Source organism: Magnolia sinica, chromosome 2 (genome assembly GCF_029962835.1).
Source record: "Magnolia sinica isolate HGM2019 chromosome 2, MsV1, whole genome shotgun sequence".
Classification (NCBI taxonomy): domain Eukaryota; kingdom Viridiplantae; phylum Streptophyta; class Magnoliopsida; order Magnoliales; family Magnoliaceae; genus Magnolia; species Magnolia sinica.
Window position 1 is genome coordinate 18,869,505 of NC_080574.1, and position 17,347 is coordinate 18,886,851.

General features: G+C 38.0%; 2 long non-coding RNA genes across 6 annotated transcripts; both read left to right on the forward strand.

The window, feature by feature from the left end:
- The first annotated feature begins 7,555 nt into the window (after positions 1 to 7,555).
- LOC131236520 (uncharacterized) lies at positions 7,556 to 10,087 on the forward strand. 2 transcript variants are annotated; one of them, XR_009166779.1, is made up of 3 exons: positions 7,556 to 7,745; positions 8,294 to 8,491; positions 10,013 to 10,087. It is a non-coding gene; the product is annotated as an uncharacterized LOC131236520 (long non-coding RNA). The 2 variants fall into 2 exon arrangements; XR_009166778.1 differs by lacking the exon at positions 10,013 to 10,087 and adding an exon at positions 9,814 to 9,968.
- A 600-nt stretch (positions 10,088 to 10,687) lies between these two features.
- Positions 10,688 to 16,591, forward strand: LOC131236519 (uncharacterized). 4 transcript variants are annotated; one of them, XR_009166775.1, is made up of 5 exons: positions 10,688 to 11,749; positions 13,084 to 13,374; positions 13,824 to 13,892; positions 14,417 to 14,467; positions 16,468 to 16,591. It is a non-coding gene; the product is annotated as an uncharacterized LOC131236519 (long non-coding RNA). The 4 variants fall into 4 exon arrangements; XR_009166776.1 differs by lacking the exon at positions 16,468 to 16,591 and adding an exon at positions 14,894 to 15,198; XR_009166777.1 differs by lacking the exon at positions 16,468 to 16,591 and having other exon boundaries at positions 10,689 to 11,749; positions 13,859 to 13,892; positions 14,417 to 14,637.
- Positions 16,592 to 17,347: the final 756 nt, after the last annotated feature.

A 17,347-nucleotide genomic window follows, 5' to 3' on the forward strand; every position in this document is an offset into this window, starting at 1 on the left:
AGGTGTGGGCCACACGAGCAGCCAGTTAGATGGTTCGTTTCAATCGAATTATCATCAGGTAAGGCCATAGAGGCGTGATGCATACACCATTCTATACAATTTGAGGCCATAGAGGCGTGATGCATGAGAAAAGTGTGGCATCGATAGAGTACATGTCGGGTGAGACTTCTCCACCGTCAGTACAATAATTTCCCCTCTTCTTTCACTCGTGTTTGAATAGAGCAAAAGCCTCATAGATCTGTGGGTGGTTAGGAGTGGAAGACCACAAAAATATATTGGCTATCTTTATCTACTCCCACGTGTATCTTATAGGGCCCGTTTGGCCGGGTGGATTGGAAGGGATTGAATGGTAATAGGGTGGATGGCATGGATTTCTAGGTAATGATGGTGTTGTCAGTGGATTGTCTTTAGATCCATGGGATTGCTCTATCCCTGGATTGCTATATCCAGTCTGTTTGGCACAGCCCGGCCAATCCCGGGATTAAACCTTCCCATCCCTTCCAATCCCTCGAACGTCCCTGGCAAATTTAAACGGATTAGGGTGGATTGGATGGGATTTAAAGGTAATGATGGTGTTGTCAGTGGATTGTCTTAAGATCCATGGGATTGGGATCAGATCACCGGCTCTGTTTGGCATGGCCGGCCAATCCCGGGATTTAACTTCCAATCCCTTCCAATACCATCCAATCCGTTCCAATCCGACCGGCCAAACAGGCCCATAATGTTGTCCATGAGACTTGTTAGATTATCTTGCTATGGTTAAATTGTGAGAGAACATAAATATATCTAAATAGTGTTAATATAAACACAAGAATAAAAATATGAAAATTGTCAATAAAAGTTCAACCACTTAAAAAACAAGGTATAAATAATTGAAGTCCAGACAAAAGATGTCATGTAATGATCCAAATTAAAATTTTAATTTACTTTGATACACAGTACACATGCCCACATGGCCAAAAGTTAAATCATTAACTCGTAAAATTTCTAAAGCTACCAACCAAGATTGATCCGCGTATCAAATCAGTCCAATAAAAAATGAGTGCAGATCATCTGTTTCGAGCGCACAAAGGCTTCCCGTGGCTTTGAATTTAATTGGTCCACGTCATTTATGCTGACGTCAGCACAAAGACTTGATGAAATAAAGAACTATATTTACTGCCTGATTAACCCAGAAGGTAAGGTTGAGCACCTTATCCTAACCACGCGCGTCTTAGCCACCACCCTGGATCCAGTTATGTTTTTGGACCCTGGGCCTACTTCCAGCACCTTATTCAATGACCTGTCTTACCTGTGATTAGGATCAAGTAATGTCAGTGGGACCTTGACTATGGCCCACCTCAATGTATGTGTTGTATGTCTTCGCCGGACGCGGATTAGATACCGGCAGGTTGAGCAGCGAGCCTAGCTATTGAAGTGACGCTGTCAAGTTCTGTGGGCCCCACTATGATGTATTTGTTGTATCCACATTTCATCCATTTGGAAAGATCATTTTAGGACGTGAGGCAAAGAATAAGTGAGATCCAATGCTCGAGTGGACCCATCACAGAAAACAGTGGGATTGAACACCTACCATTAAAATTTTTTAGGGGCTACAGAAGTTTTCAATCAGGCTGATATTTGTGTTTTACCTTCTTTCATGTCTGTGTTAACTTATGAACAGGTTGGATTTCAAATAAACATCATGGTGGACCTAGTAAAGTTTCAACAGTGGGCGTCACTCTTCCCACTGTTTTCTGTGTGGTTGGGTCCACTCGAGCTTTGGATCTGCCTAAAATGATCTCTCCAAATGGATGGACGGTGTGGATACAATACATACATCATGGTAGGGCCCACATAACTTGGTGACACCACTTCAGTAGCCTGTCTCCCTACTCAACCGGTCAGTAGCTAATCCGTGTCCGTCTCTGCTGTCTATTTTTTTTTTTTTTCAACTGATTTTAACGCATTGTCTAGAAAAGGAGATAAAAATCTTAGGTGAACCACAACATAGGAAAGTGGTCATTGAAGGGCCACCATTGGAAGCTTCCCAGTGTTATCATGTTTATTTGCCACCCAACCTGTTGTTGATAAGGTCACACGGAAACCAATATGAAGGAAAAACACAAATATCAGCTTGATCCAAAACCTATGTGTCCCAAAATAGATTTTAATAGACAATGACTACTGTTTTTTGTGATGTGGTCAACCTAAGATTTGGATGAATTTCATTTTTTTCCATTCCCTAAAATAAACGGGCAAAGAGGATAGATGGCCTAGATATACAATGTATCAAGTTGGGCCCCACCGTCATGCTCCACCTACATGGTGGTACATGGGTTACAATAAAGGCGCGTTCCCATTTTAAGACTTAGACTGCCTAAGGCAGCACACAACACCCACGTCGGTACTGTATGCTATTAAAAGAAACTGGGGGCCCACCATGATGGATGTGTTTTATCCATGTTGTCTATATTTTTCATATTAGGGCATGAGCCCAAAAAAGTGGCAGATTCAATACCAGGTGGAGCACATCATTGGAAAGAGTGGTGATTGAATGCCACTGTCAACAAATTTCTAGGGTTCACTGTAATGTTTATTTTCTATCCAACCTGTTAATAAGGTCACAAAGACATGAATGAAAGAAAAAAAAAAATCTCAACTTGATCTAAAACTTTTGTAGCCCCCTAGAAGTTTTTAATGATTAGCCTCCGATCACCACTGTATCTTGTGGTGTGATCCACCTGAGATTTGGATCTGCCTCAATTTTGTGCTCATGCAATAAAATGATCCCTAAAAATAGATGGATGGCATTGATAAAACATATACAACATGGTGGTCCCATGGAGCTTTTCCAATAACACACAATAGCATTGTCTGTGGTGTGTGCTACGCCACGCAAATCAGGTCTCTTCTGCCACAACCAGTGCGAGCAAATATGTCATTGGCTAGGGTGGGCTCCACCATAATGTTTATGTAAAGTTAACTTTGACCACCATGTGTATAATTTCATGTCAAGTCTCATGGGTCCAAAAATCAATTCTATATATTATTCAGTTGACCACTTGACTGGAAACCGTGCACAAGGAAATGCTGACTTTCTGAATTGTTTCATTAGTGTGACCAAAGTAATTCATATATATATATATATATATATATATATATATATATATATATATATATAGTAATGTAAGTCGTTAGAATGGATTTCATATATAAAAGTATTATAAAACCCCATCACTTTACTTAGGAGAATCCCGTCACTTAGTTTAATAGAACTTCATCAATTTATTTAATGGAACAATGTCACTTTGTCAAGTAATCCCAAACTTAGTTTAATGGAATCCCGTCACTTTGTTTGATAACCCTTGCACTTTGTCCTGCAGCCCTACCACTTTATCATGTGGAATTCTGTCACTTTGTCCAACAACCCCATCACTTTACCTAATAGAACCCCGTCAAATTGTTTAATAAAACCTCATCATTTTATCTAATAGAACCTTGTTACTTTGGCTAGTATAATCACACTGTCTAGCAATTTCACCACTTTATCTAGTGGAACCCATCATTATGTCTAGTAAACCTGTCACTTTGTCTAGTCGAATCTCATCACTTAGTCCGATAACCCCATCACTTTATCTTATGAAACCACCACACTTTTTAGAGTAATCTTGTCAGTTTACTTAGTAGAACCTCGCCACTTTGTCGGGCAATGCGATCATTTTTTCTAATAAAACCCGTCACTTTATCTAGTAAAGTTCCATCACTTTGTCTCATAATCCTGTCACTTTGTCTAGTGGAACTTTGTCACATTGTCTAGTGAAACATCGTCACTTTGTCTAGCAGTCTTATCAATTTATCTTGTAGAATTCCGTCACTTTGTCTAGTGGAACCCTGTCACTTGGTTCGACAACGTTGTCACTTTGTCTAGTAGAATCCTATCACTTTATTCGACAATATTGTCACTTTCTCTAGCGGAACCCATCACTCTGTCCATTAGAATCTCTTTAACTGTATATGGAGTTTACTTAGAAAAAAAAAATGTAGGGGACACAACTATTGACTTAGACAGGGCCCACCGTGATGTTTTTGTAAGATCCATCGTGACCATTTGTTATTAAGTCTCATATTGGAAATAAAGACAAAAAATAATATTGACCTGTGATTCTCATGGGCCGCACTAAAGGAAATGATTGGGAGAGATATGTATACCCTTGATTTTTAAAGGGTCCACCACGATACTTGTATGAAATCCACTTTAACCATTAGATTGCACACAAAAAACTTAGGCCTGTGCCCTAAAAATTGTAACTGGACATGAATAACTTAGGATACACTGATGGAAATAGTTTGGCAGGCCCTATACACTGTACAAGTCAACGTGAATCATAAATGGAAATGATTTTTGGGCCGATGGCCTAACATGTGGTGAAAAATCTAGTGGTTGGGGTTTATTTTACATAAATATCACAGCGGAGTGCACCCTGAGTCACCAATTAACCATTTATTATTACAGATAGCTGTGAGGAACAGTACTCAGATTGCCTAGGATAGCATGCATCATGGACGGTTGTGTGCTACTAGAAAAGCTTTGTAGGCCCTACCCTGATGTATGTGTATTATTCATGTCATTCATCCATTTTTATGGATCGTTTTAGTGCATGAGCACAAAATTAAGGTAGATTTAGATCTCAGGTGGACTACACCGCAAGGAATTGGTGATTGGACGCCTACCATTAAAAAAACTTTTTGGTAGCTACAAAAGTTTTCGATTAAGCTGATATTTATATTTTCTCTTCATCCTTGTCGTCGTGACTTTATTACTAGGTTTGATGGCAAATAAACATTACAGTCAGCCCAGGAAGTTTTTAGTGATGATCTTTCAATCACTATTGTTTCGGTGTGATCCACTTAGACTTGGATCTACTTCATTTTCGGGCTCATGCCCTAATATGAGGTGAAAAAAATGGATGGACAGCATGGATAAGACACATCTATCATGATGGGCCCATGGAGATTGTTTAGTAGCACATAATACTGACATGGGTACTACTTGCTACACCATGCAATCTAGTCATGAAAAAGTAATGCATCTTTGTTACAACCTCATATCCTTGGGTGTGAGTGGGACGTGACCATGCGGCATACTATGATGTATGCATTGTATATCTATGCCGTCTATTTGTTTTGCCGGCTCATTTTAAGGAATGGAAAAGAAAATTGAAACAGATGCAATTCTCAGGTAAACCACACCACAAGATCATGAAATAGCAGTCATTGGCTAGTGAAATTTTTCTGTGGGCTACAAAGGTTCTGGATCTAGTTGATATTTCTATTTTCCCTCCATTTGGTCTGTGTGACCTCTAGCTGATATTTGTATTTTCCCTTCATGTGGTCTGTGTGACCTCGTCAACAATAGGTTGGATGACAAATAAACATTGCGGTGGGCACTAGAAAATTTTCCATGGTGGCTGTTCCGTGACCATTGTTTCATGTGATGTGGTCCACCTGAGATTTGTATCCGCTTCATTTTTGGGACAATGAATGTGGAAAAACAGATGATAGAGGTGATTTTGTGTTTGCTTTCTTGTCTAGATATGGTGCCGGTTCAAATGTGATTGCTGAACTTAGAGCCATTCATGATGGGATGGATTTCTGTTTGCAGAATGGTTTTAACTAGGTGATGGTCGAATCGGACTCCCAGCTAGTGGTAAAGCTCCTGTTGGGTGCTGTTTATCCTGGTTGGAAATGGGAATACTGGATTGTTAGGATTAATCATCTTAAGAGTAGGGGGCAGTTCCAGTTCATGCATATTTACAGGGAAGGTAATGTGGCGGCGGATGGGATGGCACGTTTGGGTAGTCAAAGTAACTCCCATATCTTCAGCTCTTGCCTTAAGATCTTCTGTCGAATGTCAGAGGGAGCCTTTTCCTGGACAAGGTCGGCCTGGGTGTGTTTAAGGGATCGGTCTAGGGTGGCTTGAGGGGTGTTTGTGTGTAGTTTTTTCTTGTGGTTATCTCCTTTTTGGGAGCTATGATAGGTTTGCGGACACATTTTTCCCCGGGCATTCCTGAATTCATATCCTGAGGCTTGTGAAATGAAATCAGGGCCTGGCGCCCATTGTTTTGGTTTTTTTTTTTTTTTTTTAAATGTAGAAAAACAGATGGAGGGCGTAGATACATAAAGCATACATCGAGGTGGGCCACGGTCAGGTCACACTGACATCACCGGATCCTGGGTCGCATCAACGCCGCCTTGAATCAAGTGTTGGAAACATAACTTTTCTTATTAATCAGGCAGTATTTTGTAAACATTTCATTACTTTATGCTGACATCAGCATGAACGACGTGGACCAATTAAATTCAAGTACACGGGAAGCCGTTGTGCGCTGGATACAGATGATCCGCACGCATAAAAAATATGCTCAAGTATCACCCTTAACTTTCACCCTAAATCAGCCCAGTTATAACTATTGATATATGTGCTACGTCAGCCCAAATACGATCATGATCTGTGTGTTAGAATTGCCCAATTTTAATAATTGAATAGTGTAGCAAATATGTCCAATTTGGACCAGTAATTAGTGCTTCAAATCAGTCCACTATTGACCGATGATTTGGGCCCTAAACTAGCACATTTCTAACCATTGATTGGTACCTCAAATTTGTCTGTATGTCACTATTGGATTGCATGCTAAATATATAAAATCATAGCCGTTGATCGGGTGTCCAGCGCTCTCCAAATCTGTCCAGCAATCCACGTGTGAGTCTCCACACATTCTCCTTCCGAGGGAAGTTAGGGGTTTGCTAGCCCTTGACAACGCCAGTTTAGGTTAAATTAGAAATCCTTGAGCTTGTTGGCCTTCCTTTTCAGGCCCGTTGGGCAAATGGCTCAGCCTGGGAAGTGTTTTTTATCCTTGTTCGTTTCCCTATCTTTTTTCTGCGTTGGCTCTGTGTATATTTAGCTCACTTACGAGTTTCATGATAGGTGGGTCCATACCTTTTCGTTTGGTCCCACCCAAGGGGCTGTACATGTCTGTGATTAATGGCATCGTGGCAAGAGTCCACTTAAAAAAAAAGAAAAAGAAAAAGAAAGAGGAGTCTCCATGTACTCTTGGGCACTACCCCAAAAAAAGATGAAAAGCTACGGACTAGAAGAATGAGATGCTACGAATATAAACCGTAGTTATATGACTACGGATTTAATTTGTAGCTAAAAGCTGCATCAATCTGTAGCTAAAAGCTAAGGAGACCTATGGGGGCCATCTTAATGTACGTGATTTATCTAAGCCATCTATCCATTTTGAAAGATCATTTTAAAGCATGAGCACAAAAACTGAGGCAGATAGAAGTCTTAAGTGGACCACATGGTAGAAAAGAGTGGAGATTAAGTGCCTACAATTATCTGTGGTGTGGTCGACTTGGGCTTAGATTTGCCTTATTTTTGGCATCAATGCCAAAAAGTATATTTTAAAATGAATGGATGGTGTAGATAAACCACATACATCACAGTAGGCCCCACGAAGCTTCCAACAGGACCTTCCGTCTCTATTTCCTTCGTTGCATGAATTACCAATTCGGCACCAAAAAAACAGCTCCCGCGCCAGGTGAGAAAACCCTTGCTCTTCTTTTCTTTCATACACAAGGAAGCAAAAACGGAAGCCCTAGCCCACCTACCTCGTGAGATCATCGACCCCACGAACTAGCACCTCAAGCATGCAATGGATCTCTCCATAAAGCACAAATTTCTCCCTAAAGATCTACAGGTCCTCTTTCTATATACATATTTTTCATTCATCAATTCAATCGATTTTTTTCTTCAGATTTTGTGTATTACTGTAGGTTATAAAATGAGTTGCAAATGATTAAATCTGTATAGTTTACATCAGTCATTTAAAAAAAATAAATAAATAAATAAAAATTGGTTATGTTATTCTTTGGCACCTTGCATGCTTGATAAAATGCCAAACGGCCCAAACTTGCTGTATTGTGGAGAACCCTGCTGTATTCCCCTGAGCTGGGTTTTTTGGTACATGGCATAAAAGAAAAGCTCTATTGCTATAACCTTTCTAATAGAAACTTCACAATGTACTATATATGTATATCAGATTTCATGTGTACAGTTATAATGTTAAAATTGACTGTTTAAATCTGGGAAAACTGCCACATGCATATATAGAAATTATAAAAATTCAGATCAAACTGCACTCAGTTTCTTGAAAGAAACATTTCAATAATTCTGCGGCATCAGTTTTTTGCTTCTCCTATGTACTGGTACGAAGTATTAAGCTTAATTATCTGATATGTTGTGCAGTCATAGGCTGTGATTGGACGGTTCTGTTGGTGGTAGAAAGCCATTTGTTCGAATAAAGCTACTGATTCTGTTAAGCATATAGAAATTTTAGTAGTAATCATGGGAGGGAATAGCTCTACTTTGGAATCCTATGATATCTACCATAAAGAATCCAGAGGGTATTCAAGGATTCCCAATAACTACAACTCGCTCGATCAGGTATTCTGACACTCCTTTCCTCTCTCCTTGTTGCTTTTCCTTGAATTCTTTCACTTGCCATGTTTGTAACTAACCGAAATAAATAAATGGTGATTGTAGATTTGTAGATGAATTAGAAAGTCCTATTCATCAGATGCTTCACTGCATGTGCGGCCCATGGTTTAGGGTTCCAAACTGTTGATATGCTGTTCCTCATTGTGGAAGAGGAATGCCCTGTAATATCCCAGGATGTTCCAAACACCTATCTTGGTGGTCTAAAAATGTAAACTGAGTACATTAACATTCCATATTTTATAATGACAAGTCATATATCAAAGGCCTAGGATTTTCTTATTTGGTATATCACTCAGCTACTGTCAAGGCTGGCAGATGAACAGTTTGAATCAGAGAATACCATGGGCCCCCAAGCAGGGAACGCAGTATGTTAGAAAGCGAATGGCCAGGAAGACCAGCCACACATCTTGTGTTATACTGTGGACCCAAACACCTAAATCTTAAATGTCAGCCCTATATACTTGTTGTTTCTAGAGATAAGTTCACTACAGCTGTTTCTTTTCTTTGATGTCAGTGTCTCATGTAGATCAGGCCAAACAAACCATCCATTGGTCCAACATGGATCTAAGGAAACACTTACGAATTAAAAGAATCTCCATTAATGGAACTTTGTAAAACATCATAGCAAAAGGTCTTTCGCCTGTAACAGAAGATGATCATCGTAGTCAGCCTTCTACCTAAAATCTAGAGATGTAAGTTTTGGGTACCATTTGTTCCATGTCCAAGTACATGCAGGTTAATATCCCACGGATACAAGGAATCGGGCCAGTATGTTTATTATTATTATTATTATTTGAAAATTACCCTGAATGGCCCCCATGACTGTTAGATGCATACTTGGGAAAATTTTACTTGTTTCAAATCTTGTAGCTCCCTATTGGAATTCACCTGGATGAGGTGGGATATAAGTATCTATCATATGTTGATAGGCTCAATAGCTTTACACGGTGCGAAAAGCATATACCGTGATCTAATTGTTTAATGATGGTTTCACCTGATAAACTGGATTGGATCACCTGTGCACGTGCAGGTTGGCATGTCTATTTGTGTAGAGATGACTATGGAGGGGATTGCAAACCTTTAAGGCCTTGTGCCTGGGTATAGTAATTTGCCACATTTAGTTGTAGGTTTCTTGTAATTTTGCTTTTAGTAACTAGCAATATCCAGGCCATGCCTGGACAATCTCCTTTTGATTTTTACATGGATGCATATTCAAAAAATGATGTGTGTAGAGTTGTTGGTTGACATGAGCTGGTTTTTCGTTGCAGGTAATTGATTTTGGAGTTCATAAGCTTTAGAAATACAATAACGTTGGGGTATTTCATCTATTACCTACCTTGTCAATTCCATGTTGAATTGCCTCATTGAGCTGCTTGTGAAAACTATCTGGTCCTCTTCTTAATAGACCTTGAATAATAAATAATAATTGCTTTCAAAGCTGATGATTGTATTGTTTATATGCGCTAGCTGTTGTCTGAAATGGATATTAGTTGAGAAGATCCTGAGTAACTTTCTCATCTTGCAATTATGTGGACAAGGCCCTATATGCAGGTACCTATGATCTCCTATATATTTGTTGTATATGATTACTTGGAACCGAATGTGCAAGCCTTCATTACTAGATGTAGTTGTTAGTTCCGTCTAATTGATGGCTGAAAATGGTAAGAGATACCATTATTATAATTTATATCTTCTTTTTTTTAAATTAAATGTAAAAAAATAGACATTCAGTACGGCTATTGACCGTAGCTATTTATCCGGAAACTGTGCCATTACTAACTTGAGCCTATTGCTACGGCTCTTCTAGTTTTCGCCACAGTATAATCTGTAGCTGCGTGTAATTCTTAGCTACGAATTTAATCCCTAGCAAAATCATTTAAATCCGCAGCTATTGGTTTAAGACCGATGGCTAGCTATAAGCTCCATCAATCTGTAGCTAAAAGCTAAGGGGACCTATGGGGGCCATCGTAATGTACGTGTTTTATCTAAGCCATCTATCCATTTTGAAAGGTCATTTTAGTTCATGAGCACAAAAACTGAGGCAGATAGAAGTTTAAGTGGACCACATGGTAGGAAAGAGTGGAGATTAAGTGTGTACCGTTATCTGTGGTGTGGTCGACTTGGGCCTTAGATTTGCCTTATTTTCGGTTTTAATCTAAAAGTATATTTTAAAATGAATGGATGGTGTGGATAAACCACATACATCACAGTAGGCCCCACGGAGCTTCCAACAGGACCGTCCCTCTCTAATTCCTTCGTCGCATGAACTACCAATTCGGCACCAAAAAAACAGCTCCCGCGCCAGGTAAGAAAACCTTTGCTATTCTTTTCTTTCCTGCACAAGGAAGCAAGAACGGAAGCCCTAGCCCACCTGCCTCGTGAGATCATCGACCCCACGAACCAGCACCTCAAGCGTGCAATGGATCTCTCCATAAAGCACCCGAAGATCTACAGGTCCTCCTCTTTCTCTATACATATTTTTCGTTCATCAATTCAATCGATTTTATTTTTTTTCTTCAGATTCTGTCTTACTGTAGGTTATAAAACGAGTTGCAAATGATTGAATCTGTATAGTTTACATCAGTCTTTATATATAAAAATAAATAAATTAAATTTGGTTATGTTATTCTTTGCCACCTTACATGCTTGATAAAATGCCAAACGGCCCAAACTTGCTGTATTGGGGAGAACCCTGCTTTATTCTCCTGAGCTGGGTTTTTCTGTACATGGTGTAAAAGAAAAGTTTTATTGCTATAACTTTTCTAATAGAAACTTCACAATGTACTATATATGTATATCAGATTTCATGTGTACAGTTATAATGCTAAAATTGACTGTTTAAATCTGGGAAAACTGCCACATGCATATATAGAAATGATAAAAATTCAGATCAAACTGCACTCAGTTTCTTAAAAGAAACATTTCAATAATTCTGCAGCATCAGTTTTTTGCTTCTCCTATGTACTGGTATGAAGTATTAAGCTTAATTCTCTGATATGTTGTGCAGTCATAGGCTGTGATTGGACGGTTCTGTTGGTGGTAGAAAGCCATTTGTTCGAATAAAGCTACTGATTCTGTTAAGCATATAGAAATTTTGTAGTAATCATGGGAGGGAATAGCTCTACTTTGGAATCCTATGATATCTACCATAAAGAATCCAGAGGGTATTCAAGGATTCCCAATAACTACAACTCGCTCGATCAGGTATTCTGACACTCCTTTCCTCTCTCCTTGTTTCTTTTCCTTGAATTCTTTCACTCACCATGTTTGTAACTAACCGAAATAAATAAATGGTGATTGTAGATTTGTAGATGAATTAGAAAGTCCTATTCATCAGATGCTTCACTGCATGTGCGGCCCATGGTTTAGGGTTCCAAACTGTTGATATGCTGTTCCTCATTGTGGAAGAGGAATGCCCTGTAATATCCCAGGATGTTCTAAACACTTATCTTGGTGGTCTAAAAATGTAGACTGAGTACATTAACATTCCATATTTCATAATGACAAGTCCATATATCAAGGGCTTAGGGTTTTCTTATTTGGTGTATTTCCAGTACATCACTCAGCTACTGTCAAGGCTGGCAGATGAACAGTTTGAATCAGAGAATACCATGGGCCCCTAACCAGGGAACCTTGTATGTTAGAAAGCGAAGGGCCAGGAAGACCAGCCACACATCTCGTGTTATACTGTGGAACCAAACACCTAAATCTTAAATGTCAGCCCTAAATACTTGTAGTTTCTAGAGATAAGTTCACTACAGCTATTTCTTTTCTTTGATGCCAGTGTCTCATGTAGATCAGGTCAAACAGACCATCCATTGGTCAAACATGGATCTAAGGAAACACTTACAAATTAACGGAATCTCTATTAATGGAACTTTGTAAAACATCAAAGAAAAAAGTCTTTCACCTGTAAAAGAAGATGATCATCGTAGTCAGCCTTCTATTTAAAATCTGTAGATGTAAGTTTTTAGTACCATGTGTTCCATGCCCAAGTACATGCAGGTTAATATGTCACGGATACCAGGAATCTGCCAATATATTTATTATTATTATTATTATTTGAAAATTACCTTGAATGGCCCCCATGACTGTTAGATGCATACTTGGAAAATTTTTACTTGTTTCAAATCTTGTAGCTCCCTATTGGAATTAACTCGAATGAGGCGGGGTATAAGTATCTATCATATGTTGATAGACCCAATAGCTTTATAGGGTGCGAAAAGCATATACCGTGATCTAATTGTTTAATGGTGGTTTCACCTGATAAACTGGATTGGATCTCCTGTGCATGTGCCAGGTTGGCATGTCTATTTGTGCAGAGATGACTATGGAGGGGATTGCAAACCTCTAAGGGCTTGTGCCTGGGTATAGTATTTTGCGACATTTAGTTGTAGGTTTCTTGCAATTTTGTTTTTAGTAACTAGCAATATCCATGCCATGCCTGGAAAATCTCCTGTTGATTTTTACATGGATGCTTATTCAAAAAATGATGTGTGTAGACTTGTTGGTTGACATGAGCTGGTTTTTGGCTGTAGGTAATTGATTATGGAGTTCATAAGCTTTGGAAATACAATAACGTTGGGGTGTTTCATGTATTACCTACCTTGTCAATTCCATGTTGAATTGCCTCATTGAGCCGCTTGTGAAAACTATCTGGTCCTCTTCTTAATAGACCTTGAATAATAAATAATAATTGCTTTCAAAGCTGATGATTGTATTGTCTATATGCGCTAGCTGTTGGCTGAAATGGATATTAGTTGAGTAGATCCTGAGTAACTTTCTCATCTTGCAATTCTATGGACAAGGCCCAACTATATTATATGTAGGTACCTATGATCTCCTATATATTTGTTGTATATGATTAATTGGAACCGAATGTGCGAGCCTTCATTACTAAATGTAGTTGTTAGTTCCATCTAATTGATGGCTGAATGGAATGATTTATTTGAATGTAAAACTGTCATGATATGTTCGGTTTTATGCCTTGAAACTTGATTCTTGTGAATTACTCTTGATATGTTGGGATGTGCTTGGCTGGTATGTTTTTGGGCATTTGGCAATCCATCAACTTGGCTAATATGCTTAAAGATTAACTGCAAGTAAACTAACATGTTATGTATATGTTTTGATGCAAGACAATTTTTGCAAAGTTGGGCCAAGACTTCCAACTTAAACCTGACCCTCAACCCATTAATGATAGTGTTTGCCTAGCTCCATTTCAAGTTGAATAATAGAAATTTCTTGCTAAATATTTTCTATTTGCTCTGTTTTGTAGGGATTTTCAAAATAATTTACTTTTAAATATTTCAGGCACTCTTGATCCTCATGCAAACATCACCATCATGTAAACTTTTATTCACATATGCACTAGCATCATTGTATAGCATCATGAACTAAAAGTTAACTCTATCAAGTTAGAATATTAGATTGATAGGCCTTTATTGGACACTTAAAATGAAAAAATGAAAATATCCATGGTCTTATTTCAAAATTTAAGTATCCATGAATGGGAGGTTAGGATTGTTCAACCAATTTGGCTTTTGGAGTGAGCACATTTTCTTTATTTAGCACTCTATACCTTTGAATTAATTAATTACTGTCAAAAGTTTGTTTTATTTTCTACTTTAGTTTTAGACATTTATGAAATTGCCTATACTCTACTTTTCAAACCTGTTAAAAATAACATAAAGTGTACATCAACAGAGCCATAACTGAGAACTTTCTTTTTGGAAGTTGGCATGACTAAGTTCCATGTCCCATGGAGAACTTGACACCTGTAAACACGTAACATGGCATGCATGTTCACATACTCGATTTTCTTATTAATACTCAAACTAATAATACTATCTTGCTGTTGGCTTTCCACAGGGAGAGCTGGATGAAAAGGCAAAAATCATACATGAGGATTTGGCCAATCACGTATGTACCTTGATTCCCCTTGAGAAACTGTGACAATTATGTCTCTTCATTTCTCATTAGCTGCAAAATTTTGGTTTCAAGGATTGAAGCAAGCCACAGCAGGATTGAATTTTCTCATGTTATGACAGTAAATTTCGTTGATCAATGGCCTTACTTCAAATGTTTGATTAGGAAGTAATCTTCTTATGCCATTCAAAAATAATAAAAAAATAGAAATAAAAGAAGTAATCATTGTATGTTGATTTTTGAGTTGTTACTGATCATCAATTTGGCCCTTTCTCTGTTGCTTTAAAAATAATGTTTGATCTCAAGTCTGGCACATCTGCAATAATTTATCATCAGTTGTTTATGGTTCTGTTATGATTTTCAAAATTCACAGCCGTCTGGTCATATTGCTAACTTGATTATCCTTGACTGTGCTCATAGTCCCGCGTACAGAGCTTGACATTTCTAATAAAATAGCAAGGTATTCGTTGACCCAGCTGATTCATCCCAGAAACCGAAGTGAAGGCTGAATGTTGAGTTCTGAACATACATGGATACATCTACATGAATTAGTCAAGCATTCTAGTTTGCTCATTGTTTTGTCTATTGTAGTTCTTTTGACATTGGAGTGTGCATGACTGTTTGATTTTCGGTGGATTGATAGAGAAATTGTAATGTTACAAAACCTGAATGTTTGGACTGAGCGTTGAGGCCCATGTGTTGGAAATGTATGTGCTTGTATTTTTAGGTATTGTTTAATTAATATTACTTCAAATCTGTAAATATACGCGAGTCCAAAGAATTCTATGATATGCTCCATGCATTTGTCAAATCATTGTAGTTGTCCGATCAGTGTGATTTGGGCGCTATGGTGTATCCATGATTGGGTCCACAGAATAGTCTGGGTCACCATGTGCAATCTGTATTGCACTTTATATTGCTGCCTTGCTGGTTGTATAATAGGTAATTTGCGATATGGATGCATACTTCTAACATGTCTGGATCTTTTTCTTGGAAGTGGATCTAATTGGTGCATAGGTAGCAGTCCTAAATATTTTTTTGTTTATAGTCTGAATTTGGTTTTTTGTCTAATTAGCTAGCAATCAAAGGCCTCAAATGTATTTTTTTAATAACTTGTTAGGCCTCAAATGGTTTTTACTAAATCTATTTCATCACTATAGCCTTGTCCGAGCTATTAGGGGCAGCCCGGGCAGGATTCCATGAAAATCTATTTTTTGATCAAATTCCATTGCTGAATACATTGGGTAGTTTGTTGTTCTCTTAACATTAGCCCACTTCTGATTTTTTTCTATCTGAGAATGATGTAGTATTGCACATCAGCTCAACAAATGTTTGCTGAATGTAAGGTGCTCATTTCCATGGGTCACCAGGCTGATGTGTAAAATTCCGGACCAAACCAAATATGGGCCTTGCCCCAAAAGTTCCGGCCTCTTGGATGATCCTGAGCCCTTGAATTGAGGCAAAACTATGATCACACACATTTTTGGGCCCTATGCTAATTGAGTGGCTGGGATCGTCAAAAATTTACAATTTTTTGCCATGTCTCACATATAGTGTGGTAAAAGCCAAGTAAAAAAAAAAAAAAAAAGTGAAAACTAAGAAAACTAGTGAGAAGCAAGCTAGGATTTGGTTTGTGTTTTTCAAATAAACAATCCACTGCTAGCTTCCATCATCTACTATTGGCTTCCATCATGGGCACATGTTTCCCAAAGAGCCAAATCATCCATTTATAAATGAATATTGCCTGTAGCTGTTTTATCCGTTCTTAATATACGCTTATGTGATTAGATTGCTTTATTGCACATGTATGTGCACTTAGCAAAGCTCTGTTCTTGATGTAAAGTTTTTTGTTCAAATTGGAAGGAGGCTTCTAAGAATATCATTATCTTTTCTTTTTTCTTTTGCCCTGTTCTTGATGTGTACCATTGTTTGCTCAAATTGGAAAGGGGGTTTCTAAGTTCTTTCGTTTCTTTCTTTTCTTTTTCTTTTGACAGGCTTGTCGGTTGATGACAATTCGCAAGGAGTAGAACGGCCATATGGAGCTCTTTCTGCTCATATGTGGTCAGGAATGATTTGCAAGGATTAGAGATAAACTTTTCTTTGTTTCTATCTTACCTTTTCTTTTTATTTATTTATTTATTTATTTATTTTTTTGGGTTCCTTCTACCCTTCTAACAGAATTGTGTAATCATATGTGAAAGACATGATGGCCCTTGTAAAGACAAAATACTCTCTCGCCATGCATGTAATTAATTGAGTGTGGTGTATTTCTTCTATTATTCTTTATTTGTATTAGTTTAGATTGGTAGATGGATTTGTAAGCCATGAAGTCTGTCTTTATTAGTTTATTAGATGGGTTGATCTATCAGGGCATGTACTACAATGGTAAGAGATACCATTATCATAATTTCTTTCTTCCTTTTTTTTATTAAATTTAAAAAAGAGATATTCAGTACGGCTATTGACCGTAGCTATTTATCCGGAAACAAACTTGAGCCTATTGCTACAGCTCTCATTCTAGTTTTAGCCACAGAATAATCTGTAGCTGCGTGTAATTCTTAGCTACGAATTTAATCCCTGGCAAAATCCTTTAAATCCGCAGCTATAGGTTTAAGACATATGGCTACGGTACGACGGTACCTACAACTACGGTCATGCTACGGACGATAATCGTAGCTATAGATTTTTAGCTACGTCTTTTATCGTAGCTTTTTCCCAGAAGTGGTGGTAAGATTTACTCACTAGGCTTCATAGCTTATTCTTTTGGAATTTAAAATTTTAGGATTGAGATCTCAAGGAAATGTATGAAGAAACAACGACTAGCTATCTTTATATTATTCTTGATTAGATTTAATTTCCTTTTTGAGCTTCAAA